Genomic DNA, 27,126 nt, shown 5'->3' on the forward strand with positions numbered 1-27,126 from the left:
TTTGTTATTAGCCTCTGAACTGCATGCATGTGTGTTTTATTTTGTATTGATATCTTGTTTTAGAACAGATAATCTATATCAAACCAAGAGAAGGAGAATTTATCCCTCTCTGCTGTCACCTTTTAAAAAAAAAAATCTCAAATAAATGCTGGGCCTGAGCAAAATTCCCAAATGAATTTATCATTATCTTAAATAGTTTTATATTTTTTCCATGGCACAAGTAAGATTAGCAAAACTTTAGTTTCTTTGTAAAATAAGTCCTTTTTTGCAGATATCAGATTGTCAGGTGACAATTTGCAGGCAGTCTACACTCTTTTCATCCCTGTCACCTAGCACGATGCTAACTGTGATATAAAGTCTTCCAGAGTATCCTGATTAATAAAAAGCATGGCGTCAAAGTGCAGTGTCAGTCACTTTGATACTATGAATGCTATAAACACACTTTCAAGGTCTGCATCAGCAATAGAACATCATCCATTTCAGGATGTCCTGATGAAAATATCAGTGAAAGTGAAATGCTATGTTACAATTGAGGAAAAATCCATACCCCTGAGCAGCGTAGTTAAACCAACCTAATCCCAGTGTAGACAGTGCTAGGTGGATGGAAAAATTCTACACTGTGTAACTGTAGCATTTCAAGTTTAGACAAGCCCTACCACACCTTTCAAGAAAAGCCACAAGAAATTAAGTCAGATTTAGTGGGGGACCAGGAATCGTTGCTATCAGTAGATTGGATGTATCACTATGATAAAGCAATGTGCCTCCTGACTCCACACCTCTTACAAAACCTTTTATTTTGCAAGGTGAAAAATTAAAAGAACAATTGTGTGTTTTACAGCATTTGTGTGACTGAAGATTTAATTTATGCCGTTTTAAGTTGTTCTTTTCCTTTTCTCATAGGAAAGGAATGGATAGGTAATATTAAAACAGTGAGTGCTGTCAATTCACATACTCAGCCTTTCCATTGACTTTTGTGGGTTTGGATCAGGTCCTACAAGCGGATCCTTCCTGGTGCAAGCAAAACTCCCACTCAGTGTAATGGGAGTTTACCTGTATCATTCAGAGTTCAGCCTGTAAACAGACTAAGGATTGGTCTCAGTGTCACATCATTAAGGGATGAAGAGATGGAAGTGCAGAATGATGGAGTACACATATGGTAAAATTTATTATGTTTATATTTAATAAATCTTTCCCCCTTCCTGTTTTGCTGATAATAAAAGTGTTTCCTCTCAGCAGCAAGTATTATTGTTTAAATCAAAATCTTCTATTTGAGTGAAATATGCATTTCAAAAGAAATGCAACCAGCAGAGACTGAAGAGTTTTGATAAGGCTACCAGAGCCAAGTATGTGTAATGACAGCATTAGAGCAGTGAATAGCTATCCATTGCTCCACTCTCCAATGAGAAGAAAAGGAAAACAATTTGTAACTGCATAAATTAAACTCTTAAGTCACACAAATGCCAGACAATTTGTATTTTTCCCCCCTTACAAAATGAATGGCTTTCAGAGAACAGCAGATACGTGGTGGACTGGAGGTTCAGGAGTGGGATGGATCCTCTGAACATTCATTTTAGAGGCAAAAGGAGAAAACCAATTAAGAAATGTTATACATTTCCACCTGCTCGGCAGTAACTTCTCCTCTTACGTTCATTAGGACAAAGATCATCTTCCTTCTCACTTCCCTAATTATCAGAGGGGTAGACATGTTAGTCTGTATCCACAAAAACAACAAGGAGTCTGGTGGCACCTTAAAGATTAAACAGGTTTATTTGGGCATAAGCAGGGGTGAAAGTAACCTAAAGGATTTACCGGTATGCCAGAGTCCTGAGTGGAGGCGTGGCCTCAACAGGAAGAGGCGGGGCCTTTAAATCACCCCCAGAGCTCCCAGCTGCAGAGGCAATGGGGCAGTCCCAGGGCTCAGAGGTGATTTAAAGGGCCCGGGGCTCCAGCCACCGCTACTGCAGCGGAGTGCCAGGCCCTTTAAATCACCGCTCGAGCTCCGCTGCAGCAGCGGCAGGGCCCGGGGCCCTTTAAATTGCCAGCCTGGGGAAGCCGGTCTGGTCCAGCATGGCTTACCGGCTTACTTTCACCTCTGGGAATAAGCTTTCTGAAGAAGTGGTTTTTTTACCCATGAAAGCTTATGCCCAGATATATCTGTTGGAATTAGGGAAGCAGCACCTTAAAGACGAACATAAATTTGGGCATAAGCTTTGATGGGTAAAGAGCCACTTTTTCAGAAAGCTTATGCCCAACTAAATCTGTTAGTCTTTAAGGCTCCACTTCCCTAATTCTATTTCTTCTTTCCTTAGCCCCACCCATCCCACTAGAATAAAACACTTGCACCACACGTGACCAAAAAAGACTCAGCTCAGGATCATTTGCTATTTCTGAGAAATCATGTTTTCCTCTGAGGATGAGCCCCACTAATTTATTCTCACATGCCCACTAAGAGTGATGCCTATTCTTCCACCCTTAGGTTACAATGCACAGGGGTAGGAAAAAAGAAAAGGAGTACTTGTGGCACCTTAGAGACTAACCAATTTATTTGAGCATAAGCTTTTGTGAGCTACAGCTCACTTCATCGGATGCATACTGTGAAAAGTACACAAGATCTTTTATACACACAAAGCATGAAAAAATGGGTGTTTAACAAGAACGTCGGAGGCGGGGGGGGGGGGGGGGAGGTAGGAAACCCTGGATTTGTGCTGGAAATGGCCCAACTTGATTATCATACACATTGTAAGGAGAGTGATCACTTTAGATAAGCTATTACCAGCAGGAGAGTGGGGTGGGGGAGAGAAAACCTTTTGTAGTGGTAAACACCCATTTTTTCATGCTTTGTGTGTATAAAAAGATCTTGTGTACTTTCCACAGTATGCATCCGATGAAGTGAGCTGTAGCTCACGAAAGCTTACGCTCAAATAAATGTGTTAGTCTCTAAGGTGCCACAAGTACTCCTTTTCTTTTTGCAAATACAGACTAACACGACTGTTACTCTGAAACCAAGGGTAGGAAAAGGTTGCCATTAAACATGATCTGCCGTTTCCTTGGTTGTGTTTTATGCTAACTGAATAGAGCAGGGACAGACACACAATACATACTTAAGAACACTAGAGGGGCATCTACACTAGCAAAATAGGGTTCTCTACTAGCCTAGCAAAATTAGTATTTTTATTTCAGCAACTGCCAGTGGCAGTTTAGATGCCCCACGTGATAAGCCATTAGCATGAATACAGCACAGGAGTTTTAACCATGGAGTCCCATATAAACAGTTTTTCCATCCCCCCCCAAAAAACAAACAGACTTCCTGATTAAATATGGGTTTTCAGGAAAATTGATGGGTTTCAAAAGTAATTGTTGATTTCAATGGAAAAATTTGAAACAAGACGGTTCATTTTGAATCAATATTTTGAAATGCTTTCTGTCCCTGCACCACAATCATTCCATCTCTGTGAGGAGCAATTTCAGAGAAAGTCTTGCTCAGCCTCTGTAGCCACGGGATGGAGCATTCAATGGAATCTTTGGAGACTTAAGCAGCTAAACTCAAACAAATTCCAACTGAGCATGTGCAAACAGATTTTTCAAAGTATTATAACTTGTCCAAATTTGGATGGATTTTCAGACAGATGGCAAAAGGCACATTTCTGACACAAATAAATCTTAGGAGATACCTAGCATGGAAAATTTGTGAGTTTGGCAAAGTTTTAAGCAATTGAAAACTTGGTCCTCTAAGGAAGTGTGTCAAGCAGCCTTAATTTTGAGTAATGCCACCTGCAACATCATTCGTTGTCACTGTGTCCACTCACCAGTAAAGGGCACATCCTCCAGGCTACTCAGAGGATTAGCTCCCTTCAGGGGCTACACCCTCTTCTGGCAGTCTCACCACCTGCCTCTGCACCTCCAGGGGAGCCTTCTTCACAACTTGGTCCTCCAAACCAGGTCACTATGCATGTTTCCCCCTTCTTAGGGTGTCAAAGTCATCCAGGACAAACTGTCCCTGGAAGTCCACTCTCCACTAACTGATCTATACCACTCCTCCCCCCAACCCCCAAGGCTGATAGGGGAACCTAGACCCACTCTCTGCTCCAGATTCCAGCTCAGGGGCCCCCTCATAAGCAGCCAAGGTCTGCCCTATCTCATACTTTGCTACTTTCCCCCCCAGATCCTTTCTGGCTCTCCCTGAGTTTGCCAGCTCAAACTCCCAGAAAGGAGCTATACTTGCTTCTGTAGCCCCAAATACATCTCCCCTTTCCTAGGGAGGGCATAACTGTAAACTACTTCCCTTTCTCCCTCTCACTCAGGTTCTGGGCTTTATAGAGGCCCCTCATGTTCCCATCCAGTTGAGCCTCATCTAATTAATCCCTACTCCCTTTCTTCTCTTCCAGGTGCAGCCTAGGGAGTTAATTGACCCAGCTAGCGCTTTAACCTCTCCAGGGCATGTGTGGGGTGGACACCCCATCACATTCATTATAATTAAATGTTTTAGCACTGCAGCTATTATTGAAATTACAATAAAACTGTAAAACACAAGCACTTTGGGACTCTAGCTAGCTTTCAGTCTAATAGTTATAGTATCCTGTCAATGCAACAGGCATTCTTCTTTCAACACTTATGGTCTATTAAAACTAAAAAGGTCAAAACGTCAAGTCAGAAACAGCCATGCTGAATTTTCTAATTTATATTCCCTTTTCTGACAGATGATAAACAACCCTAAAGATGGGTTGGCATTTCTTTGTTTTATCAAACGCTTCTTTTTATGAAGTTTAAACACACTGCAAAATTGTTTCCATTTAGTGAACAAGATACGGTACTTTTTAGGATAGCAATTTGCAATGTTTGCAATGCACCAAATCCACCAAAAATGATTGATGTGGCTGTAGCTAGATGTTTCTTTCCAAAGAAGATGCTTTTTAAAGGGGCACCTCCAACTTGGGGGGGAAAAAATCACATTTTTGTCTGAAAACTGTAGATCTACTATAGTTACATGCAACACTTTGGATTATTATAACAAAAAGAAAAGAAAGAAAGAGAATTTTCTCTATTTCCCCCCCTCCCCCGTCCAGTTTATTATGTGCATTTGACAGCACTTTGTACCCTCAGTTTATGGTTTTAGGCCCCGATCCTGCAAATGCTTAGGTGTGTGAGTAATTTGACTCATGTAACCAGGCCCACTGACTTCAATGGGGACTGGGTTTTTTGATTAAAATTAGGTATAAATGTTTGCAGGATTGAGGAAGTGAAACAGAAAAAGCTACAGTACAAGGGAGGGGGGATTCTAGGGGGCTAACATGTGAAACCAGAGAGGATCAAACAGTAGAGGATCAAACAAGAGAGGCAAAGAAGGGGAAGGAAGATAGGTCACAGGGTGAAGTAATCAGCTTAGGGGAGAGAGAATGGGGAAGGGACTGGTGCAGTGCCCTGTAGGAACAGCGAAGGCTGCTCCCCCCGGGACACAAATAACCCCTTGCTTTCCCCTGCATGGTGGTTAGCGTGGCAATGTTGTGTATGGGAGTGCAATTCCCCTCCTGACCTGGTCCCTATCCACCCCCAGCCTAGGCAGAGCTTGCAGCTGATGCTTTGTTTGCTGGCATTTCCGTCCTGTGCACATTCACTTCAGACAGGGAGGGTGCCCAGCCCCAGCATGCCAGAGAGGGAGACTCTCAAGCTCTCGCTCTCTTGGGTACTTTACAGTTGCAGTCAGTGGCAGATGTGTGTGACCAGCAGAAAATCTCAGTAAGCAAAGAGCCAAGGGGAACATCTCTGCGTGCGTGCCTCATACACAGCAAGCAGAGACGGGGCAGCAAGGGTGAAACAAACTCCTGCAAGAATGAAAGTGCCCCTACCTCCCACCCCAAGGGGCACAGGCAGCAGACAGGCCCCTGACACTGGGGCAGTGAGAGGGTGGGGAGGGAGAGGCCTCTCTCTGGGGGCTGTACGTGCAGATTGCAGGCTGTGTAGGGAGTCCCTCTCCCCCAGGATCTGGGTTGGTTGCAGAGAGGCTCCAGAAAGGTCCCTGTCTCCAGTATTTGGGGTGTGGGGTAGGGAGCCTCTCTTCACCCAGAATTGGGTGGGGTTGCTTGGTAAGGAGTGGGAGGCGGATCTGGGGCAGTGAGTAGGGCAGACCCCAGGGCTTAATTTCTGCCAGGGCTTGCCAGGGTTGAGCCCCGGCACCTCTAGGCTTGGCAATTCATAGCCCCTTCACCTCTGGCTTGCCGCATCCGTTATGAAAGTAAAAAATTGCTTGAGCCCCAGCACCTTTCATTACAAATTAATCACTGGCAGTCCCCTTCACCCTGGACCTGGGAGTTCCTTGCACTGCCTCGGTATTCCCCCTCCACAGGATTTGGCGGGGCCGGGAGTGGGTAGAGCAGATTTGGGGGGAGTCTTTGCAGGGAGCCTGGGAATGGGGGAGTCTGGCTTTCCTCAAGAGGAGGGTGCCAGGCAGTGGCAGGCACCTCTCCTCCCAGCATTTGAGGGGCTTGTGTGAAATGTCTGGGAAGGGGTCCCTGTCCCCAGGGAGGGGGTGTGGCGGTGCCTGGGGTGGGTCCCTCTCCCCAGAGTACCTGGGTGTGGGGGTGCTGAACGTGACACGATGCACCCACTGAACTCGGCTGATAGGCCAATAGCACTTCCTCACAGAGAGGGAAGCAGCGCGCCTGGGTGGGGGCTGGTGAGAGGTGAACGAACAAGGCTGGGGCCGGCTGCACGCATTGCCCCGGCCCTGGCTGTGTGATCCGAGCCCGCTCGCTGCTCCTCGCACCCGCTGCCCCAGGCGCCTTCTCCAGCCCGGGCGGACAGGCCAGCCGGGGAAACTCCAGCAAGGTAAGAGCGGCGCGGGTCACTGGCCCGGGCCCGCTTGCTGGGGGAGGGTGACTTTGACCTGAGGCTCCCTGGGCAAAGGGGCGCAGAGCCACCTGGTGCAGGTGAAGGTCCGGGGTCTGCCCCCTGTAGGTAGCCCCGCGGCTGGGGAGGGAGCGGGCACCCAGGGACAGTCTCCGCCCGACCACCTGCCCGCCGCTCGGTGGGAAAGGGTCGCGTGCGCGCTCCTCTCCGCGGGCTGTTTCACCATCTCTGCCACGCTTCCTGCCGCGGAAGTTGCAGCAAGCGCATCAGTTCCAGCAGCTCCGTTTCGACAGGCGGGCGCCACCCTGCTCGCCCAGCCTGCGGGAGGCCCGGGCGGAGCGGAGGGGAGTCATGCCTGGGGGCTGGGGAACTTCAGTGGGGAGGAGAGATGAGAGCCCCATGTCCCTGCGATCATTCTCTGCCACCATGGAAATGACCCCTCTGGGACAGGGGAGAATAATGCTGCCTACTCCCCCTCCCCCTTTCATGAAGAGCTTTTGAGATCCCCAGATCAAAAGGTGCTAAAAGCATAATACATTATGTACAGGCGTAGCACAATGAGGCCGTGGCCCCATTGTGGCTTCCTGGCATTGTTGCAATATAAACGTTAAATAACAAGTGGGCCCAACCCTGTACCCGTTACTTACCATTGTAGGCCTTACTAGGACAAGTGATCTTAATAAAGTCAAGGGGGCTACTGTGTGAATAAAGGCTTCTCTGGTGAATAAGAGTTGGGGCTGGATCATTACTGCAAATGGTTCTGTGGTTTCCTGTGGAAATTCCTCATTATGGGGAATTTATTTTAAATTTCCCTCCTATTATAAATAGAAATCAGACAGATGACTGTGATCCTAAAATTGCATATTAGGTGATTAAAACTAAAGGATACATAATATGCTATACCTGGTGTTATAAAAGCAATATACAGTGGTCAGGATGAACACTTTGCACTGAACACATCAACTGGACAGAACTGAGTATAGTGCACCAAAGAAGAAAAACAATCGTATTTTAAATACAAGTTGAGGAAAAGACTCATTTAAAAATCATTGTTAGTATTAGCTGGATTTAAGAATAAACTGTCCTTTTTTCTGGAAGCCACAAATCCCAATGAGTTAATTACTTGTGGCATTCAGTACCCAGTATGGGCCTTTATTAATGCAAGATTGTATTCTGCTTAGGATATCTAAAAAACTGGTATCTCTATCTTCAGGGCAGGGAGTATGTCTTTATCTGTGCTTGCAAAACATGAGGTCATCTAAGTAAATGGTAATGAATATAGGTTAAGAGAATTCAGAGAACAACAATAATGATTCCTCTTTTACTTCTCTGGAAAAACATTTAGGGCCAAGTTCTCCTCACCTTACTCATGCAAAGTAGTTATATTTAGGACCACGTAATGGAGCAAGGCAAGCAGATTTGACCTGGATAAAAATAATTTATTAACGTAATAGTAATATCAATTTTCATTTGATTTACCATACTTGGTATTATAGGAAGTCTGTTTTTGTAGTTAAAGGTGCTGTTCTTCTCTGCAAGTTAATTTTCATTAATGTTTATTAAGTATGCTTCAAGGAGCGTTCTCTCTCTGTGGGCTAGATTCTGCAGTCCCTATTGAGAAAATACTAGGATTAAATGTAGTCAGGCATTTAACCCTGGACACTACTTTTAGAAAGAAGGCTGAACCATGAAAGCTCATTATCATGGTTCGTTTAATTCTGAGCCAAAATACGACCTGGGATGTGTAATCCCAAACTTCTTCATTTTCAGTATTTTTAGATCAGGTATTTATCTCTTGCTTTTGATTCCTTCTGCAAGTTCCCCAAAATCCTTGTTTTTGGCTACAGATGTTCACTTTTAACAAAAACCAGTTTCATGTATAAATCCATTAATGTCAGAGTTAATGAAGTTTCACAACTCATATTGTTTCAGTATTATAGCATCATCTTTACAATAATGTTCTGTTTTAGTAGAATATTGATCCTTACAATCACTCACTATTTGTTTCAATCTAATTTTTGTCCCAGTGTCATAGCTGTAAAATATATGCCATCGTCTTAATGAAGTGCTAGATTAGGAATGTCTTTTTGTTTAAGTATTTTACATGTCTTATTTATTATCTATGCAAAGTTGTGTCCTGTTACAGCAAAAATTGTACTTAGATCTTTGGGGCAGGGACCATATTTTTGTTCTGGTTTGTACAGCACCTAGCACAATGTGGGTCCTGATCCATGATTAGGGTTTCTAGACACAAATAATAATAAGCCAAACCTGGCATGGCCTAAATAGGTGCAAGTGCCACATTGTTTACTGTGGAGATCGGATTCAACCGTGGCATAAGTGGCCACAATTAATTGAAGTAAATGGGAATATAACTAGGGCTGAATGTGCTCTGTAGAATTTTATATATGAATGACATTGCATTACAGTTATGTAAAATGTATGGCAGCAGAAGACAATTTCCATTAAGCCACTGTAATTGTCATGTACCCTGATTAACAATACCTTTCTGTTTTGAAGAAAAGGTACTTCCTTTGTTTTTAGCAGCAAGTTCATGACTTCACATTTCTGCTTTTTGTTTAATTTCTTTTAATTGAAATGGCTCTTAATATCCTGAAAGGTGCATATTAGAATTTAGTATTTAGTAGAAGAACTTCCTTAAATTCACACCAATGGCTGGAAGACCTGACGTGAAGGACTGCGTTATGTTAGCTGAGAAGTAAAACTAAGAGTAACACATCAAAACATAGTGTACTTTTAAAGTGAATTGTCAGTTGTTGTTTAGTTTTTAATTAGTGATAATGCTACGTGGTATTCTTGTAGAATATTACTGCACCATATACTGGTCAATGTAACCAAGGATTATTCCACCCTCACATCAGTTTTGTGCAGGTTCAATTCCACTGAATTCAGTGGAGATATTCCTGGTTCGTGCCATTTAGGCACAGATGTTTGTTTTTAATGAAATGAAAGTTAGGTAATATGAGACTCCACTGTGGAGACTTCACACTGAGAGATCTGCACAAAGATCAAGGATAAAATATAAGCCTCAGCATGCAGAAATATTGTTATAATGTGAAACATTGCTCTTTAAAAATTCTCAGATTTTTCCCAGAACATTCACTCTCTTTTCCGCCCTGCACATTTTTTAATTAAAAACACCTTTCCCCCAGTGGATGTTCAATGCATTCGAACACACATTTTGTGCAAGTATCACTTCAAGATGTATTTTTCATCTGCAATATCTAGGTAGGTCAAATGGAGACAATTAACTCTGCAGTATGGGCTGTGACTGTCTGGGGGAGGTTTCAGGCAATCAACAAAGTAAGATGCATAGTTGAACAACCCTGTTTGTTTTAGCTTTTGAGAAGATGGTATGTATGTTTGGAAAATGAGTAGTGGGGGTATTGCTTGTTGTTCTTTTCTTTAAACACTCCCTGTGAATGCTACAATAGTAACAAGCTGTTCTAGTGGCTGGAATCAAACAACGGACAGGAACCTTAAAGACTGAATTGAGTAATTTGTGTTTTAACTCTTGCTGCAAATTGTTGATGGGAATCCCGATCGCTTAGTGCACAACATCCTCAAGCAGGTGCTGATGCCTTTTGAATTCAAGGCTATATTCATTATGTAAACAACTGTATTTGTGTCAGTTTGGTTTGCATTTCATTTTTAACACTTTACTGTGCTACCTATAACTTAACCATGTGTCAGGCCTTGAGCAGCCTCTACAAACTGCCTCAGTGATGTGTCAGCTAAATGCATTCTTCCATGTCCTAATGGAACATTAAAAACAGGAAAAGGCTAAATTCTGCTCTAAGAATGAGATTTAGCCAGAACATCTCTCTGGGATTTAGTTGCTTTAGTTTTACAAACATTTTCCAAAGACTTAGGTTTGGGGTGTTCATTTTTAAGTTAGTAAAGGTAACCTCAGTTGACAGAGTGGAGCATGTAGAGCTTTTGTCTAAACTTGTGTTTTCTTTGATCCTGTGTCTCTTTAGTTCTTTATTTTTTCTGCAGTAAAACCTATTCAAGGGGGCAAAAGATGGTGACTCAGTGCTTTCTTAGCATTGGGCAAAGAACCTGCAGTTCTTATGAGCAGAGCAGTTCAGAGTCACCCCGATTCTTCCTCCAGTGGCAAACGATACACACACTGTGAGGAGCAGGATATTGCTTAACTAATTCAAAACTTGGTGGTGTTTGTTACTTTTAGTGTGTCTGTACAAATAAACTTTTCCACATGACCTAGATGTTCAGCCTGGTGGCTACATAAGACACAAGGGAGAGTCACTAGTCACATGGTGTCAGGACCAAATCTTTGTAGGTAAATGAGGCGCAGAAGGATTCTGCATTGTGGCCTATGGCTACCCTCACTTATTCAGAAGTATAGTCTGTGGAGGCTAGCTGTCCCAGCATGCAGTGCTGCATCTTAAGGCAAGATAATACTACGGGTATACTATAGATGTGGGTGACTGAAATCCACTCCATTTAATGCAGGTTACCTGCAGCCATCAAACTCCTATTAGGCTGCAACTCAGTCCCTCCCAGTGGCCCATAGTTTGGCCACCCCAGGGCTAAGAGCCCTTCTAAGTACAATTACTGCTCCAGTCTTCTTCTGTGAAAAAATGTACTTCCTCATCCCATTCAGAAGAAAAGTCGGCATTTCAGGCCAGACACTATATGCCAAACTGATTCTCAGTGGAGAGAAACCGTGTTATTCGTACAATTGTGCTTCCTGCAGGGAAAGTGACGAGAGCAATAACTAACTGCTGATCTAAAATTCCACTAAGTTGAGGGGAGAGGGAGAGATCCATCTACTGATTTGAGAAAAAAGTTTAACTTTTTAATAGTCGCTATCAAACTACTCTGAAAATTCCCACTTTAAAGTTGCGACTGGAAATAAAATCACTTGTCGCCTTGTATTCACAAATTGGGAGCAAACATTGTAAATGAAAAACGGGTTATGTGAGCCCTCATTTTTAAGCAGAGTCTCAGAATGGAGTTAGCTGGGGGTGTGGGGGGGGGAAGGAAGGATATCTGAGAATCATCCACTTTTCTCTCTCCTGGAAACTTGAGGAGAAACTAAACCATCCCAGTTTCTCCTCTTTCACAGCAATAGTGAACCATTTCCCATGCCAACATTACTGTCTAGGGAAGCAATGGATCAATAGGTTGGATGAGATGAATAGTTGGCCTAGAATACAGAGGCATCCCTTGCTCCTTTGGGAGTGATTTCATTGTATGGGGAATTGCTCCTTAATTATTAGAACATCTGATGTTTGCAGTGTGCTTTGAGAGGCTCAGATAAGTACAAAGTAGTATTATCAGAAAGTTTTCAGAGGACACAGGAGCCAATGTTAGAGCTTTCATACCATTGCAGGGAAAGAAGAGGTATCAGTAGTATTGAGAGACACATCCCAGTCAATTTATTTCACTTTCGCTCCGCATCAGCAGGCAACAAAGCAAATTCTTCGGTACAATGCCAAATCAGCTAGCACTATTTTTAAACAGGTCAAGATATATTGAAAGAAAAGATAAAGAGTTTTTGGAAAGGGATATGAAGAATATAGTTTGTAGGGAAGGGAGTAGAGTGTAATAACAGAGAGACTTTTTCCATTGGATCATATGAACTGGAACCATAAACTCACTGAACATTAAATCCATCCTCATCATCGTATCCACTCATTATACTCCACACCTAAACATAGCCATTATATGAACAACATACCCCCATATCTCAATGTCTGTACTTTGACCCGTTAAACTTTTACCCCCAATCGGGGAGATTGCAGATTATGTATTCCTTACGCTACCCGTTCCTAAACCGAATTTCGCACCCCTTGATCATCTGTACCTTATTCCCTGATAACCAGAAACTTCTGTGCTTAAACTCTGTAAAGTTTTCTTTTTACTTCAACATCATCTTAATAAAATTATTAGAGTACACAGGCCCTGATGTGTGAGCAACATTTGGCAATCCAAATGCAATTGTACTCTATGCCCCCAACACCCTCCCTCTCAAGATTTTCCTGCCCTCTCCCCAGATCTTTTCCCTAATGCTCCAGGATCGCTTTGCTATCTACAGGAGCCCTGAGGGTAAGGCTGCCTATCCTCTCAGCCAGTGGTACTCAAACTGTGGGTCAGGACCCCATTTTAATGGGGTCACCAGGGTTGGCATTAGACTTGTTGGACCTAGGGCTGAAACCAAAGACTGAGTCCCACCACCCAGGGTTGAAGCCGTAGCCCAAGGGCTTCAGCCCTGGGCGGTGGGACTCAGGCTTCAGCTTCAGCCCTGGGTGATGGGGCTCAGGCTTTGACTTTGGCCCCTCCACCCAGGGCGGCGCTTCAGTCCCTCTTCCCAGGGCTATATGGTAATTTTTGTTGTCAGAAGGGGGTCTCAATGCAATGAAGTTTTGAGAAATGCTACTGGTGTCTCAGTTTTTCAGGGGATGCCAGATGACTAGTTTCCTTAGACATTTTGGGGACCCTACAGATGTCGCTGCTGCTGCCTCAATCTACATGAAGTTTAATCTAGAGGCTATGTATTGCAGCAGCAGGGGAAGGAAATGCTTCTGGACATTGTTGTGCTGACGGCTTGGAGCTGAGAGATGTCAGTTCTGTTCATTGCCGCTTGAAGGCTAGAACTGCAGCGCTAAGGAAATCCCAAGGTAGTGTATTTTGGGGTTATTCTGGCAATCTTGGAAGACTCAGCCTACACTCTGCCATTTAAGAACCTGGGCAGGTCTTATTCCATGCAGTGGTGAGTGGGATTCTTTGATATGTGGAGGAGGATATCCATCAGACAGTGGCCAGATTCTCTGTTGCCCTGAATCTTGTGTGGTCATTTGCACTCCGGTAAAATGGACTCTAAAGCTCTATGAAATCAGAATGATAATGATTCAAATTCACTTTGCACTGGTGTAAATGACTGCACCAGGTTCAGGGCAATGGGATCTGATATGTAGGTCCTCTAGGATAACTGTTATTGATCAAGGGAGAACATGGCCACACCTGGAAGTCCCCCAGAGATGGCTGCTTCAGGGGAGTGAGCACTCAGTAGCCACTGGAGAACTAGGTTGAAGGAACAGCCATTTGGTATGGAGGAGAGATAGGAGAGGGATTTGAAGGCCACTGGGCAAATTCTTCAGAGGACATCAAAAGTAGTGGGGGGGAAGGGACTTATAGACAGAGGAGTGATGGCCCTGGGAAGGAAGAGAGCAATCAAAATATTTGCAGCTAAAATGTCTTCCCCGTTACTGTTCAGAAATGTTAGGGTCTCCACCCCTCAACAGGCAGGGACACTTCTTACGGGGGCTTCTCCTCTGAAGTGATTTTTCACTCACACTATGAATGTGGTTACATTCTCATGACTGTTACTATTAAAGTGATGGACGCTGCCTGGAAAATATGAATAAGTATTAATACACGCCATGCATCTGCTGCTACTGTCCCTCATGTCCCTGACAACAGAAAGTTCTCCATTGTCCTCAGATAATCCCAGTGATAGACTAGTGCTTCAGTGGACACTTTATCATCCTGTGCCTGGCAGGGAGAGGCTACAGAAGGAGGGTTAAATCTGACTTTAGCCGCACTGCTAGTCCATGGTGGTGAGAGAGCAGCTGGAGCAGAAGGCCCAGTGCAGGCTTTGCCTGACTTCCATTCAGGAGCATTATCAAGGTAACTTAGGGAATGGAAGATGGGACTTCTAGCGCTCTGCCCCATCCCCCAACAGGTACCTTTATTCATAGACTCCAGGAAACAAGCAGTCTCCTCAGTCCAGAATTTTAAAATTAGATAACTAGTGCACCCATCTGATGGAAGGGGACAGAAGACTGGTAATGGGGCACCGAGCCTTCCACCTCTGGATTGCTTGTAAGAGCCCAGCCCACATCAGTAGCAACTGAAAGTTTACCAACCTCATGGCAGTTCAGTGAAGTTATTTTGGTGTATAAGCTTTCGTGAGCTATAAATTGGTTAGTCTCTAAGGTGCCACAAGTACTCCTTTTCTTTTTGCTAATACAGACTAACACAGCTGTTACTCTGAAACCTGTTATTTTGGTGGACTTAGTTCAGTTCCAAGGGCTGCACATTTCAAAAAGCCTTCACCACAATTAGTACCCTTTTTGCCACCCACAAAAAAAAGGTTGATGGCTGACTACATATGGACTGAGCTACTCTCCGCTCCTAGAGTTGTGCACCCACCAGGCCCTGGAGGGAACATTAGCAGACCAGCTTGAAGCTCCTCTGGGTGCTTGTGCTGTATCTGACCTGCAAATAATGGCCTCCAGCGCTGACAAGCAAGCAGCTATCACAAATACAAAATTCTTATGCAACTTTTTAAAATAAGTTTTTTGTTTACAGTTATATTAGAGGAAACACAGGAACAAAGTTATTTTTGAACTTGGGAGATTCTCACGCTTCAATCAGATGCATTGCCAGTAGCCAGAGGCTTATCATATCCCCAGAGGCACACATAGTGTACCTGAGTTTCCTGGCCATCCCCAGCCAGCACAGCCCCTACAAGTCCCTCTGGTGGAGAAGAGGGTTGCAGACATTGCAGGGTTCTGGTGTGAGCAAACTTTCTGCTGCTACCCTGCACCTGTTTTATGCTGTGCACAAAGCAGGGTTGAATGCAACCCCATCTATTTAAAGTAGTGTTTTTGACCTCTAATACTTTCTGACTCAAAGTGATTATTATTTAACAGCTGAATATAGCACATGGGTTTGCAGGCTGCTTCTCACGGTGAGTAAAAATACAACTCCTCCCTTGCACAGCTTCCAGTAGAAACTGATCATGACTAACAGCTTCCAGATCATAACAAGAGAGGACTCTGGGCAAGATAAAAAGACAAGTGGGATGGAGGGAGGGCAAACATAAGAAACTTGTGCACTTTCTTGGGCAGTACAGATCACATTAGCACCTATTTCCCCCCTAAAAAAAGTTAATACTTAGAATTAACTGGAGGATCATAGTGTGAAGGACTATGGAAAAGGGTGGGTAAGGAGGAGAGATTTCAAGTGAGGGAGGCAGGGCATGTGGCATATAGAAGCCTGAGAGATGCTCTTTGGAATAAAGGGGGTAGGAGTGAAGTAGACTTGCTGGAGGTCAGGGTACAAAGAAGAGTGGTGAGTGTTAGAAGAGTGTTCATAAAATCCTCTAATTACAGAAGGATGAGAGTGTTGTTTCCTTAGTAGCTAGGCAGTGCCAGAGCAGATTTAAAATTTTTATTAAAGCTAATGTTAAAAAATTATATAAGACATAGGTTGAGAAAAGAGTGTCTGTATATCTGGGTATAGTGCTTAGATTATCCAAAAATACAAAATATGTACCATATGTATCGTATGACTTTAAAAACAAAATCAGCATTAACCCAAATTTAGGTGAATAAATTTAAGAATACAGTTTAGATATTAGCATCCAAGTATTCGGGTACATCACGCATGAAAATTTATACAAAGAGTTGGTTGTGGAAAGCAAATATGTCAATGAGTGAAGATTGTCTCAGTAATTGAGAATTTAGGGTAGGTTGTCCATTTGGAAATTACAATCCATGAGGAAAGTATTTGTTACTTTCCCCACTGTGCTTCTGTGTGCCTGGAAAGCAGAATAGATTTTTTTAAATGATTAGCTTCTCCCCCTATTCCCCCCTTCAGTGTTGTTAGAATTCTATCACAACACAGAAACAATAAGGATGCATCAGCAGCACTGGCCAAAAGACTCTTTCTGAATGCTGCTGATGTAGTTACTGTCAGTTTGACTGTAAGATAAAACAAACAAACAGCTTTCTCACTTGAGGTAAGAGTTAGGTCCATTTCTGAAAGCTATGTAGTCTATCAGAACAGAGGGTTTTTCTCCCCTTCTGCTGTGTTTTTTGACCAACTTTGGTATCTGGGAGGCCAGGGCTCAGTGGGGAAATGCTTGTGGAGATAAGCCATCATTGTAAACAAGTAAGGGTGTGCACTACAAATGGGCATGGAAGTAGAACACACCCATAACTGCAGCAGCTACAGTTTGGTTTTGTAGTTTGCTGCTAGAAGGGAGGCTAGTAATCCTGATAACCTAGCACTAGTACAGCACGGGCAGAAGAGTCGGTGGCTTTAGGATAGGTCAGTTGTAAGTATGGACTCAGCACCAAAGCTAAGGCATTTTTAATCCCACTTTCAGTGGTGTGGATCGTGTCTTTATATAAGATTGGGCAGAGCCCTTCTGGTGTGTCTCTAATAGCCTCCCTTCCACCACCACATAATTGTTGGCTCTTTCCAGCACAGTCATTCAATTCCCCGCTATCTCGAAGGAGGGTAGGGGAGGCATGAAGGGGAAAATTCTGTAGGAAAAGCCATGTGGTCCTCCTCTAAATTTCCTCTATATACTCCTCAGAGCAGTTTGCAGCTCTGCAGAGGGTGCATAACCTGCAACCCAAGCACAACTATGCAGATATTCCTTCGGATGGAATGTCCCTTTGTAATGACTCCATGTCTCCCCATAGCAGCACAGCTCCCTTAGTAGCCATTGTCTGAGTCTCCCCATAGCCATTCAGTACCTCATTTTCCTGGTGGTGGAGGTAGCCTATCCAAGGGATATAATACAAGACATGAACATTTACCCAGTCCCTGCTAGCCAGAATTACTAAGCCTGCTAGTGAAGGTTCAGAATACCTTCCCCGCTAATGCTGCTGCTCACTGTGAACCTATGCACTTCACTAGTGAAAGTGTCTGCACAGTAGTTGGTGCACATAAACTAAACTGAAACATATAATGCTCCATTAACATTGGCATTGGATTCTGTATAAAATTAAAAACACACACTTACTAAATTTTCTTTGGATTTGGTCTCTCCCTTTTCCCTGCACTCCTATTGTAATGCTTTCTGCATTATATCTTGGGGTCTTTTCCTCCATCTTTCCTGAGTTTATGTCTCCCTTGTTAGAGAACATCCAGTTACATAAAATAAATTAGTGCGTTGTGGCGTAAACCAGTCTGGGATTAGGAAGATATTTTCTTTATAGGCAGATTGTTCCATACTTGTCCATTACAGGGTTTCTTATGCTTACCTCTAATTGTATCTGATACAAGTCATGATTGGAGACAAGACACCAGATTAGATAAACCATTGATCAGATCCAGTATGGGAATTCCTGTATATAATTCTTTTGTACAGTAACTTTTTTCCTCCCTTCTCTTGTCTTTAGTTTATACTGTCCTTCCCCCCCACCCTCAGTATTTTGTTTACAACCTGTGTCCCTCTGTTCTCTTTTTAGTTTTTCCCCATCCTCTTTATCTCTTTCTGGTCCCCAGATTTCTCCCCTCATTCTCTCTCCGTCCCCAATCCCTCTCCTCTCTTTCCCTGCTATTTGGGTAATCCACTAATATTTGTCAACAAATCAGAACTGTGATAACTCTTCAGATCTTTGCAGCAGGCATACAACATGGTCTTTACATCAGAAGACACTGAGGGTGCTCAGTAAAAGATGGGAACTTGGAGGGAAAACAAGTAACATAACAAGTTTTAGTCAACACTAAACTGTGAAGTACCTAAAAACACTGTGGAAAAATGTGTGAAGAAATTCAGTATCACAGATTTCTTACTGACTGCAATCAGTCCTTCACTATTTTGAGTTTTGGAGTCGGGGGACCCTAATAATTCTGAGTTTAATTCTACACTGTCTTGCACCTTCTGTAGTTATTTACATTTGGTGTAAAATAATACCAAAACACAATTCTCCACTCACTCACACCCTATGCTTGTGGGCATATAATCAGTTTAAGAGAGAGAATTAAATTATAAGGTAGAAATAAGATGATCTAGGCTGTTCGTGACACAGAGGAAAAATTCTGTGCTTTTCTGAGACTGAAATCCACACTAAAATTGATCCTAAGTAGAGATATTACTGTGTACAAGGGGTTCTGTAAACAAGTCGTCATCCACAGACCCTCCTCAGGTGCCCCATGCCTTACTTTCCTCTCTTTCACTGAGTGTTGTTGTGCTCTGATGTGGCACAACACTTCAGAAATTCTCCCCTTCTGAACATCGACAAGAGAATCCAACGCAAAGTTTTAAACAACACAAATTAGTCCCTTAGGCCTTGTGTACACTACGCAGCTTTTAGCGACAAGGCTGTGTCGTTACAACCTTGTCTCTAAAAGACAGCGAGTGTGAACACTCTTTTGTGGTATTTTGTTGGCACTTTTGTTGACAAAATACTTCCAGCCCTGCCAGCGGCATAAGCTTTGTCGGCAGGAGAGCGCTCCTGCCGACAAAGCTGCGTTCACACTGTCGCTTGTGTCAGCAAAACTTTTGTCTTTCACAGTTTTTTTTTTTTTAAGTACCCGTGAAAGACAAAAGTTTTAGCGACAACTGTGCAGTGTAGACTTACCCTTAGCCTTCACCAGGTTCAGAAAGTGCCCCAGCTTTGTGATCTCCCTTTGTCTCAGGGGCTTTCTGTTCGTCATCTCCAGGTAGTACAGCAGACCCTGGTCACTCTCTCACCCCTGGGCTCCAGATTACACTAAGGAGTGGCCATCCACTGCAGCTGAAATATTCCACTCTATTCACCACCCAGACCTACTCCCTATGCTGCCTGTTAGTGGTTAGGGTTTCTTCGAACCTTTCCCATCTTCTGCCTATAACCCCTTTGCTGGTTCCAGTTTCTGTGGGAAACCTTTAAAATAGTCCTTTGTCTCCCTCAGTCTCTCTGGGCCCTCAATACAGAAGCAAAATTGCATACCCAGTTTCTGTGCTATAGGGGTAGAATCCCTGGGCATTTCTGATGCTCTTCTTTTGATGCTCTGTGTTTGTTTCTGGGTGTGTAATTCTGGAGTAGGCAGCAGGGTACAAGCTGTGGACTTGATTGTCAAGCATTCTCCCATGCCGGGGTCACCCCCTGAGAATTGGGATGACATAGACCTACAGGACGTTCGTCAAAATCTTCCCTGCAATGTTCATGAAGAATTGTGATCCAAGTGGTCTCTGAAGCAATGTACAACAAGCTTATTCATAGTTAAGGCTGCAATTCTGTCATGGAGGTCAGAGAAGTCACGGATTCCGTGACTTTCCGCGACCTCTGTGACTTTCGCAGTTGCAATGGCCAGTGTGGCTGATCTCAGGGCTGCCAGAGTAGTTGGCCCTGGGGCCAGCTGCTTGGGCGCCTTGTGGCCAGCCGCACTGGGCGCTGCTGGAGCGGCCCCAGGGCCAGCCGCACCGGCTGCAGCTCATGCAGCGCTGGGGTGGCTGGCCCTGAGGTGTGCCCGAGCAGCGGTTCCGGGAGCTGTTCCGAGGCCAGCTGCTGACTGCTGCTTGGGTGGCCTGGGGCAGCTGGCCCTGGGGAGCGCCCGAGCAGCAGCCCCAGGGTGGCTGGCCCTGGGGAGCGCCTGAGCAGTGGTCCCTGGGGCCTCAGAGCAGGCATGGCTGGGGGCAGTCAGCTCCCATGGCCAGTGCAGGGGCTAGCCGTCAGCCTGCAGGCCCCCACAGTAGCGGTGTCCTGGGGCCCCCCAGAGCAGCAGCGCCTGGGGCCCCAGGAGCTGCTAAGTTTTAGTCGGGTATTTATATAGTAAAAGTCATGGACAGGTCATAGACCATGAATTTTGTTTACTGCCCGTGACCCGTCCATGATTCTTACTAAAAATACCTGTGTCTAAATCTTAGCCTTATTCATAGCACATGTTGACCTAAACTAGTGATCTTCAGACCTCAGTGGTTCAGGAGCCAAATTAGTGATCAACATTACCCAAAAGAGTCACAGTAGTTTGAATTTATTGTTTCATTTACTATAATACTATGTATTTATATTTCAACAGTATGACGGGGGAAATGTTTATATATTTTTTTTTCTGAGAACAAAATGACTGTGACACAATAGCTCAAAATAGCACCCTGCAAACCCCATAACCATCATTCATATATGGTTGTGATATTTCATACAAAACATGTCATGTAAGATATGTGAAAGGTCATGATCTGCTGAAACCCGTTGTTCTGTCAAAATATGTCTATCATTAGTGTGTATGAAATTATGAGACTTTGCTGTATGGTTGCTACTGAAATATGTTGTATGTTTGAGAGTCTCTACTGCTAACCATTCCCAGGAGGGTGTTAATCGACCATTAATCAGTAGGGGAGTTGTAATCAAGGAATTTACAATTCAATGAGAGTTGTGCAAGCACCACACAATGGGGACTGCTCAGCTCTGTGACTCAGTTGTACAAGACCACCAGGAGGATTTCTCAATCCTGTGACTCAGCAAAGCCCACCAGGACATGTCTAGGCAAGTGTCTTCTAGGCACATGGACTAAGGATATAAAATAGGGGATAGTGGCATCATGCTTTGGCCTTTCTCCTCCCCCACCTACGTGGGAAGCACCAAGGATGCTGAGAAGACAAAAAACTTCAACTGAGGAGACTCGTCCCTGGTTTAAGAGAGAAACCCATGTATTACAAACTATAACATCCAGTGGGGTGAGAAAAGTGCTTGATCTAAATACTGCCCAGTGTAATAAGGTTTGAGATTTAGATTGTGCACTTATCTTTTATTTTCTTTGGTAACTATCTCTGAGCTTTTATGCCTATCTCCTATAATCACTTAAAATCCATCCTTTTGTAGTTAATAAACCTGTTTTATATTTTACCTAAAACAGTGTGTTCTGCTTGAAATGCTTGGGAAATCTCAGCTCAGTTACAAAGGCTAGTGCATGTCCTCTCCACATTGAGGGAGGGGCAGATTGGGTAATAAACTTACACTGGTCAGGCTTCTCACCAGGGCAAGAAGGTACAGCTCTGCTGTGTAAGGCTGGGGAGCTGTGGGGAATTGGCTGGTGCCTATCTCTACGTGATTCGTGAGTGGCTCTAGGAGCATTCATGCAATCTAGCTGGGTGTGGGGCGGCATATGCTGTTGTGCTGAATGATGACAGTGCCTGGAGGGGTTTGCTGCATGTCACTAGTAAAGCATTGTGAGAGACAGCCCAGGCTGGAGAGTTAAGGGGGCCCAATGGTACCCCAGTTCCAGGTTGCACCCCGGGGATCCCGTCACACTGATCAAGTATTATTTTATCATCTACAACTGGTTACTAACATAGTAAAAGCATCCTGATTGGTTAATAACTTAGACTGGTTAATAATTAAATCACAGTGTTTTAATATCATGTGCTGCAAAGAGCCACAGGAGACACACTGAAGAGCCACTTGCGGCTCACAAGTCTCAGTCTGAGTATCACTGACCTAAACAATGCTAAATGGAAACATTGTCAAATTTTCTACTCCGAGGTAGTCAGCTGAGGAAGCCGTAGTGCCACAAATCTGCTTAAGAAAAGGACTCTTCCACATCACTGTTTTGATATGTCATTTTGATTTTAAGTCCAGTAACTGGAAGCCTTTTTAAACTTGCTCTTAAACTATTTCGGCTAGTCTACTTTGCAACTTGTACCACAAACTTAATGCAACTGCTGTAATATATTGGCTTCCCGTCTGTCATGAACAGTGTTATGAAATGTCCCCACACCCCTCCCAAGAAAAATATGCAGTTCTATGTTTTTTTGTTTTTTTTTTCAGCTGTGGCTAATGCAAGAGTAACTGGTTCTCCATACTTCCTAGAAGAATAGGCTAGGTGACTGTTTTCAGCATTAATTGTGTGTGCTGGCATATTCTTGGAGAGTGCTGTGCATACGAATGTTAAGGAAATAGCAATGCTGGAAGCTAGTCATCTTGGCAATCTACAGCTGTGGTTTTCAATCTTTTCCATACCGTGACCCCAAGTTACAACAGAAAAGAGTTCCAGGATCCCCCATCCTATTACACATAAAGAAAGAGATGGGATTGTGACACCTAATCCCCAGGCCTGGTTGTGACCCTCTGGTTGAGCACTCATGATCTTGAAAGACTGGTACAGTGGAGGCAGCTGCCATCAACACTATCACTCTAAAACTTTAGCTTCTTTAGCTGGGATCTAACTGAGCTGCAACCTTCCTCTTCTGTAGTGAATTCTGCAAAACTACAGTCCTTCTGAATGTTCCCCTCCATAGAGAATGACATTCTAGGACTAAAGCTCTGTGCAGTTGAGAGATCCTGATTCAAAAGACAGTTGGCTAGGATCTTCAAACCTGGTGCACCTAAACCTGCAGGTGAAATCAGAGTTTTACCCACAGAACTTTCCTAAACACATCTCATCTATTGTATCTCTGTTAGGAATGTAGGCATGGCCACAATGGAACAGACCTGTAGTATAACTAGACCAGTGTCCTGTCTCTGAATCATCTGGGGGCCACTGTTCGAGATAATCTTCCCCCTATGAAGATCTCACATTAATTTCTAATAGTTAGTTTGGCTCGACACCTAAACCATGCGGTTTCATATCTGTTTCAATGTTTGCTTGCATTAACTATTATAACTCTTGCTGTCCACATAAATGTCCAACCTCTCTTTGAATCTGGCTACGTTCTTGGACTGAATGGCATCCTGTGGCCATGAGATCCACAGTGTAATTAGGTGTTGTATGAAAATGTATTTCTTTTATCAGTTTTGAATTTTTCACCTTTTAAGTTTTATTGGCTGTTCCCTTGTTTTTGTCTTATGACTGGGGCCCTACCAAATTCACAGTCCATTTTGGTCAATTTCATGGTCATAGGGTTTTAAAAATCATAAATTTCATGATTTCAGCTATTTAAATCTGAAATGTCAAGGTGTTGCAATTGTAGGGGTCCTGACCCAAAAAGGAGGTGTGGGAGCGTCTCAAGGTTATTGTGTGGTGGGGTGCAGTCCTGCTGCTCTTACTTCTGTGCTACTGCTGGTGGCGGCGCTGTCTTCAGAGCTGGGCAGCTGGAGAGCAATGGCTGCTGGCTGGGAGCCCAGCTCTGACGGCAGTGCAGAAGTAAGGGTGGCAATACTACGATCCCCCTAAAATAACCTTGTGACTCCCCTGCAACTCCCTTTTGGGTGAGGACCCCCAATTTGAGAAATGCTGGTCTCCCTGTGAAATCTCTCTAGTATAGGGTAAAAGCACACAAAATGCCAGATTTCACGGTTGGTGATGCGTTTTTCACCATGAATTTGGTAGGGCCCTACTTATGACATAGATGACCCCAATCTACCTTCTCTAGCCCATTCATAAATTGATGTATTTTTATCATGTTCTTTCTTAGGCTATCGCTACACTGCAGCCATGGGGTGTGCTTGCAGCTCATGTAGACATACCCAAACTAGCTTTAGTCTAGCTATCATGAGAACCACGACAGTGAAACTGGGGTGGTGCACACTTCAGCATGAGCTGTATGAACCCACCCAGAACTCTGAGTAATTACTCATGTGGCTAGCCCACACTGACGCCCATGCTGCTGCGGCTTCATGGCTACCGGTAACCGAGCTAACTAGTTGAAAGCTAGCTCAGGGATATCTACACAGACTGCAGTCACACTCTGTGATTGCAATGTAAACATACCCTCATTTATCTCCTCTCTATGGAAAACAGTCCCAATCTTTTCAAGCTGATTTCACATGAATGTGTTTCCACCTCCCTAATCATTCTTGTCACCCTCCTCTGAATCACTTCTAGTTCCGCAGTGTGCTCTTCGAGATGGGGTGAACAGGACAGAATCCTAGATGAAGGCGAACCATTGATTTCTAGAATAGGATTGTAATTGTTAACCCATGCATTTTATTTCCTCACTTGTTTTGTTTTATTTGCAGAGTTTCTGGTAGTATATTTTTCTGTTGCACTCATCTCACATATGGCTAGAGATGGTTGAGCTGCCGATGCCCCTTCCTCCTCCCCACGACCCACCCACATGCTCCTGTGCTGCCTGTTTGCTTCTGCTATGCTTTCTTCCAACTCCCTTGCCTGAACAGTGTTTTATTTATTTGTCACTTAGTAATAGAATTCCAGATATTAGATATGGAAAAGACTTGATAGGTCATTTTGCCCATCTCCATTCCAATGCATTGTCTTCTCAAGGGCTGTGTACTGTCTAGTAAGACACTTTAAAGATGTGCAGATATGTGAATGGACCACTAAACACAAATTCTAAGTGAGTCCCTTCCCCCATCACAACACAGTTGAGAAGCACTTCCCCTTTCCCTTCCTCCAGGCTGTAGCTTGCTTAAGGAGATCTCCTTGAGGACTGGTTTTTGCCACAGATTGGGCTCTGCAGATCAGGTAATATAGCATAATGCTGTATCTATTCCAGGTAAGCTCCAGAAGGCTAGAGGTGGGACAACATCCGTCCCCCCCTAACACCACTGCTGCCCAACATGGAGCCACTCTGCCTCTATTCCCAGCCCACGCAGTGCCTCTCTGCCAGTAGATCCCACTTCCACAAAAGGCCCTCCATGTTGTCCTAGGAATGGGGAGAAAACTGCATAGGATTGGCTGATTTCCCCCATGGGAGGAGTGAAATCTGGGCCCAAGGGTCCCCTTCACACATGGAGCTTGGTGGCATGAGCTAGCCCTATGTTTGGAAAATATACTGATGATCATCTAAACTTTCCATTGTGCAGTGTCATCCCATTACTCCTGTCATCATTGTGCACCCTTGGGTTACTCACACAATCTCTTTCCTTTTTATGCCCTTTGAATACTTGCAGACCATTATAACCCCATTAGTTGTCATCTGGATTGTCTACGAGTCCTGTTCGTGGACCCATTCCTGTAGCCTCTCTCTCACGCCCCCACACACAAAGAAGGAGCTGTGTGTGCACGATGACTGGAGGATATGGTATTCTATTTTGATTTTTTTTTAAATAAATTATTGCTTATTTTTAGAGTTTTATTTTGTAATGATCTGCCCAATATTCCCAGTGTCAACTACAGAGAGACTCCCCACTCCCAGCACTGAGACACTCACTCTCCATAGTTGAAATCTGCTTTGTCATTTTTGCAACTACATTATGTATTCAGTTCACTCCTGTTGCTCCTAGGTATTTTCTGGCATTAGTGTTCTCTAAATACAGTATATCCTTCCACTAAATCTGTTCCAGATGGCTTATCCCAAGATATATCAGTTTGTATTTTTCAGGCTTAAATTTACATTGTTATTATTCTGGCCAGTCTGTAACTTTTCATTATCCTCATGATTTGAACACTTTGCATCTTAATAATAATAATAATAATTAATTAATAATTTTAATTTAATTAATGGTCTGGTTTTGGATCTTTTCTTCCAGATCATTAGGAAAACTTAAATATAACTGGTCCTAATACTTATCCCTGCAGCAGCCCACTGGACATCTTCCCCAAACCTGATATCTTGCAATTTATCATTCCTCTTTGTATACAGTCCTTCATCCCGCTTTCAGTCTGTTAAATGCCATCAACTCAGCTGAGACAAGACTGGAGCTGCAGAGATGATAATCTTGCTTAAGATCATGTTAGTGCTTCCTGTTAGATGTTTTCTGGTTACAAACAGGAATGTTTAGGGCATGTGATGTGCTTGGTAGACCACTTCTTCCTGTAAAACACTTTTAAGAAAAAAGACTTGCTTCTAGTGGCACTGAGGAAGTATTGTGCGTGAACGGTTGCGATGCTGTTTAGTGTGGCACCCATACCTGTGTTTCCAAGACACATTCCACTGTAATCATTTTAGATTGCACCTTAGTCATTTAATCACATTTTCTGAAAAAGTAGAGTGAAGTTTGTTTAAAATTTTACTGGTCATGCTACATTTACTAGTTTTGTAAAGTTAATCTACTTGTTTCACTTCATTTTTGGAAGCTGCGCGGTTACTTATTGATGTTGTAGATAAAAACATGCAAACCATGAAACTTACTCCCTTATTTCTTGCAGATATGAAGTTTTGAGTGTTTTCATTTTTCACACACTCTTAATAAATTAAGTGGATTGGAACTTTACAGAATATGTTTTAATCACTCTTAGAATACACAAAAGATTTCATTTTGAGTTTCAAGGTAAAATTCCCATTACAGATCCATATGGCAGATCCCTGCTCCAATATTCCACATTCACTACATGCAGGGAACTCTCACTGAGAGAAACGTGATACCATGGGTCAGATTCTGGCTTGCCCCAGTGCATGTGTGAAAGCTGATGGAGGGTACAAGGAGTTTTCTCCTGTTCTTGCGCCCTGGCAAGGTGAGACCAGAATCCTGGCAGGAAATGTAGTCCCTGTTTGTTACTAGGAAGCTCACTCTTCAGCTGGTGTGAATTGTCATAGCTCCATTGACATCAGTGGAGCTATGACGGTTTACTCCAGCCAAGGATCTGTCCCATGGTTGCTAGGTGCCTGAAAAGGGGTGAGGGAGAGGCAGTGATGGCTCCATCCCTCCCTCTACACAAGCCAGCATG

General features: G+C 43.7%; 1 protein-coding gene across 2 annotated transcripts in view; it reads left to right on the forward strand.

The window, feature by feature from the left end:
* Window positions 1-6,649: 6,649 nt before the first annotated feature.
* Window positions 6,650-27,126, forward strand: part of LOC102938683 (amyloid beta precursor protein binding family B member 1 interacting protein) — a 104,132-nt gene continuing 83,655 nt past the window's right edge. For both annotated transcript variants that reach the window (XR_006289077.1, XM_007058482.4), the window contains exon 1: window positions 6,650-6,822. The gene's annotated coding sequence lies outside the window, so the exon portion shown is untranslated. The remainder of the gene's footprint in view (window positions 6,823-27,126) is intronic.

The sequence above is a fragment of the Chelonia mydas genome, chromosome 2, assembly GCF_015237465.2.
Source record: "Chelonia mydas isolate rCheMyd1 chromosome 2, rCheMyd1.pri.v2, whole genome shotgun sequence".
NCBI classification, from domain to species: domain Eukaryota; kingdom Metazoa; phylum Chordata; order Testudines; family Cheloniidae; genus Chelonia; species Chelonia mydas.